This window comes from Myotis davidii, unplaced genomic scaffold (assembly GCF_000327345.1).
Source record: "Myotis davidii unplaced genomic scaffold, ASM32734v1 scaffold60, whole genome shotgun sequence".
Taxonomy (NCBI): domain Eukaryota; kingdom Metazoa; phylum Chordata; class Mammalia; order Chiroptera; family Vespertilionidae; genus Myotis; species Myotis davidii.
In genome coordinates this window covers 3,174,356-3,178,420 of record NW_006293007.1, presented here as the reverse complement: position 1 = coordinate 3,178,420, position 4,065 = coordinate 3,174,356, and the positions used below count along the sequence as shown (strand labels likewise).

Below are 4,065 nucleotides of genomic sequence, written 5' to 3'. Positions count from 1 at the left end.
CCAAGAAATGTTTTATTTAAAAAGAAAACTAAAATTGTACTTCTAGGTCAGCTTATATTTCGGCAGGAAACTTGGGTGTCTTTTATTTCACATTGAATATAGTTAGACACTCATGAAGTCTGGTGATGGCCACTGAATACAGGTGATTAGGGGCTGGCCCAGTCCATCCTGGTCTTTAGATTTGGAAATAACTTCTTGTGAATTCTTTGCTCCCCAAAGATGATCTAAATGCACTTGTTAAGCGTTTTGAGAACTTGTTGCATTTATTCCTTTCCATTAAAAGTGTTCTAAGGGGCCGAACCGGTTTGGCTCAGTGGATAGAGCGTCGGCCTGCGGACTGAGGGGTCCTGGGTTCGATTCCGGTCGGGGGCGTGTGCCTTGGTTGCGGGCACGTCCCCGGTGGGGGGCGTGCAGGAGGCAGCTGATTGATCTCTCTCATCGATGTTTCTAACTATCCCTCTCCCTTCTTCTCTGTAAAAAATCAATGGAATATATTTAAAAAAAAAAAGTGTTCTAAGGGAATGAGAATCACGGGATTCGTTTTATTTGGAGTATGGGCTTTCTTCATTCACCTCTGATTATAATGAGACCTTCACAAATATACGTAAAAACTTTTTCACATTGAAATTATACAAACATTTGATATAATAAAACCTTGCTAGCTTGATGTTTTAACGCACTGCAGACCGGTAGTGTTATTGCCAGCTTACCCAGTAGCCAGATAAATTTCTATTGAACAAGCACAAAAACAGTTTACATACATGTGAAAGGCGCGCTTTAAAATTAAATGCCCATTGCATTTTAAAGCTACGTATTACATGTTCTTACAAGCTAAGATCTTTTAAAGTATGACACTTTGTTCTGCACTGCGTAATATGAAGCGAGAATTCTCGTGATCTGTCCACAATTTAAGAAATTAAAATCTAGTAATTTTACTGGAGAGAGAATGAATTAGTCGCCAGCTGCCTTTTGATAGATTTTGATGAGAGTGAAGCAGAAACTATATCTGGAGGGAATGTGCTTTGTCACACCAAAGAAAAGGGTTTTGCAAATTCACATCTCACCTAGTTTTAAATTCTTTGTCATTGGCTAGTTGCTTTCATTATCTGAAATCCTATAGGAGATACTGGTAGCTTAGACCAAGTTGCACTCAACATACCCATGTCAAGCTAATGAGGTTCTGTTATAGAAGCTTCTGTTCTGTTTTCCTTTTAAACTGAAGGAAACTATGTTTAGGGCTTCTAAATACCAAATAAAATTTTGGCATAGACTGGTGTTGAGTCTGGTGCCAAAATTCCAATACATTGAAATCCACATGAAAATGTTATTTACAGAGAAAAATTTTTTAAAAAATGTACAGTACTGTTAAGTATATCCACATTTTCACAACCAGAGATTTTTCATTGTGTGAAACTGAAATGCCTTCCCATGTTCCCCTTCCTAAGCCCCTGGCACCCACCACTCTACTTTCTGTCTCTTTGAATTTGACCCCGGGGGGTACCTCATAAAAGTGGAATCCTATAGTATTTGTCTTTTTGTGACTGGCTTGTTTCACATAGCATAATGTTCTTAAGGTGCATCCATGTTGTAACATGTGCCTGAATTTCCTTCTCTTCCCCCCTTTTATTGTTTGAAGTATTACATATGCCTCCCTTTTCCCCGATTGACTTCCTTTTTTTTTTTTTTAAGCTGAATAATAGTTCATCATAGGGATAGATCACATTTTATTTACTCATTCATCCCTTGGGGGACACTTGGATTGCTTCCAGCCTTTTGCTGCTGTGGATACTGCTGTTAGGGGCATGGGTATGCAGATATATCTTTGAGACCCTGCTTTCAATTCTTTGGATACAATAACAGCTCCCCAGAAAAGATGGCGAAGGGAAACCTCGAGCCAGCCAGGAGTTGAACCTGGAATCTTCTGATTCATAGTCAGAAGGGTTATCCATTGAGCCACTGGCCCTACCCTTTAGTTCTTTTGGATAGATACCCGAAGTGGAATTGCTGGCTCATACGGTCATTTTATTTTTAACTTTTTGAGAAACTGCCATACTGTTTACCACGGAGGCTGCACCGTTTTACATTCCCACCAACAGTACACAGGGTTCCAGTGTTCCCACATCCTCTCTAGCATTTTTTTTCTTTCTTTTTGATAATAGGCAACCTAACTGGTGTGAGGTGATATCTCATCATGGTTTGCTTTCATTTTCCTAATTATTAGTAATGTTGAACATCTTCTCTTTATTTATTTATTTTTTTATAGAGAACCCACAATTCAGTTTTATTCAGAGCAAAGAAACGATACTTTTGATCAGACTGGAAGAAACTCAACCATAGGTTTGGAATCTGTACCCAAACTACACATGCAATGAAGACAATATTCTGCTAATACAATTGATTTGCTGCTGCATTTGTCTACTGTTTGCCTACTAGTAACAATTATAAACAGAGCAGTGCAACTAGTATTTGGAACAGTCCTTACAGTGTTACAGCGTGAGGCATGGCTTTTCACTTCTCTTCACACCACGGGTTCTCTTTGCGTACCTGGGCTTCCTCTTCTTCAGTAAAGTCGTTTTTTATATTGAGGGTCTTGCAAATCTCTTCAGGGGTTTTCCCCTTGATCATATTGGCAATAGTCTTGCATGTAACATTAAGCAAACCTTTGATGTCTAAGTGGTTTGCAGCCAGAATTAGTTCAAATAGTGTTCCTTGGTCAACTTGGAGGAATTCTTGGTCCCAAACAGGAATATCATCTGTTCGATTCTCTTTGTTCTCATCGTCCTCAGGAGGAGGAAGGTCACTCTTGTGGTGGGTGCAGCACGGAATGACCTTTTCTAATGTTGCTGCATTAACATTTGGTAGAGGAACTGGGTCATCATCGCCTTCATCATCCATTCCCAAATCTTCTAACATGGCCTTGATAGTCACAGATTGTTTGGCAATTTCAACATCAACTTCAAATATCTCTCCATCAGAACGCTGCAATTTAATTAAAGGCATGGTGCTCTGTCTCAAGGAGAGAGCGGGCCGGAGGCTGACCAGAGCCGGGCAGCGTCAGCAGAACCAAAAGAAAGAGGTGGAGAACAAGGCCACTAACCAAGCATCTTTTCAAAGCTTGTGGCCTGTTTGTATATCCTCTTTGGAGAAATATCTAGTAAAATCTTTTGCCCATCTTTTCATTAAGTTGTTTTGTTGAGTTGTTGGAGTTCCTTAAATATTCTGGATATGAATCCCTTACCATATATATATATTTTTTGCACATATTTTCTCCCATCCCGTAGGTTGCCTTTTCACTCTGTTCATTGTGTCCTTTAATACAAAGAAGTTTTAAATTTTGATGTAGTCCAAGTCATCCATTTTTTGTTGTTGTTGTTGCCTGTGCTTTTGGTGTCGTATATAAGAAATCACTGACAAATTTAAGGTCATAAAGCTCTTTCTCTGTTTTCCTGTAAGAGTTAATAGTCTTAGCTCTGTGTTTTACTCTAAGAGCTAATAGTCTTAGCTCTCATTATTAGATCTTTGATCACTTTGAGTTAATTTTTGTGTATGGTGTAAGGTAATGGTCCAACTTTATTCTTTTGCATTTTCAGTTTTTCCAAACCATTTCTGGAAGAAACTGTTCTTTTCCCAAGAATGGTCTTGGAACTCTTGTTGAAAACAATTTGACCATATGTGTGAGGGTTTATTTCTGGGCTCCCTATTCTACTCTGCTTTTCTACATGTCTGTCTTTATGCCAGTACCATGCTGTTTTGATTACTCTAGTTTTGTAATATGTTTTGAAGTTGGGAAGTGGAAGACCTCCAACATTGTCTTTTTAAAAATTGCTTCGAGAGAGAAACCAAGATGGCGGCATAGGTTAACGCTGGAGATTGCTGCCTCGAACAACCACTTCAAAAATAAAACTAAAAGACGGAACAGACATCATCCAGAACCACAGGAAGGCTGGCTGAGTGGAAATTCTACAACTAGGAGGAAAGAGAAAAACACTGAGACTCAGAGGAGGAGCAGTGCGGAAGTGAGATACTAAGGTGCGGAGTACATGCGGGCTGGCGGCTGAGGGGGGG

The 4,065-nt window shown here is 39.5% G+C and overlaps 1 non-coding gene and 1 pseudogene across 1 annotated transcript; both read right to left on the bottom strand.

Moving 5' to 3' along the window:
* Nucleotides 1–1,890: 1,890 nt before the first annotated feature.
* TRNAH-AUG lies at nucleotides 1,891–1,963 on the bottom strand. The gene has a single exon. It is a non-coding gene; the product is annotated as a tRNA-His (tRNA).
* A 545-nt stretch (nucleotides 1,964–2,508) lies between these two features.
* Nucleotides 2,509–3,063, bottom strand: LOC102757818 (annotated as a pseudogene).
* Nucleotides 3,064–4,065: the final 1,002 nt, after the last annotated feature.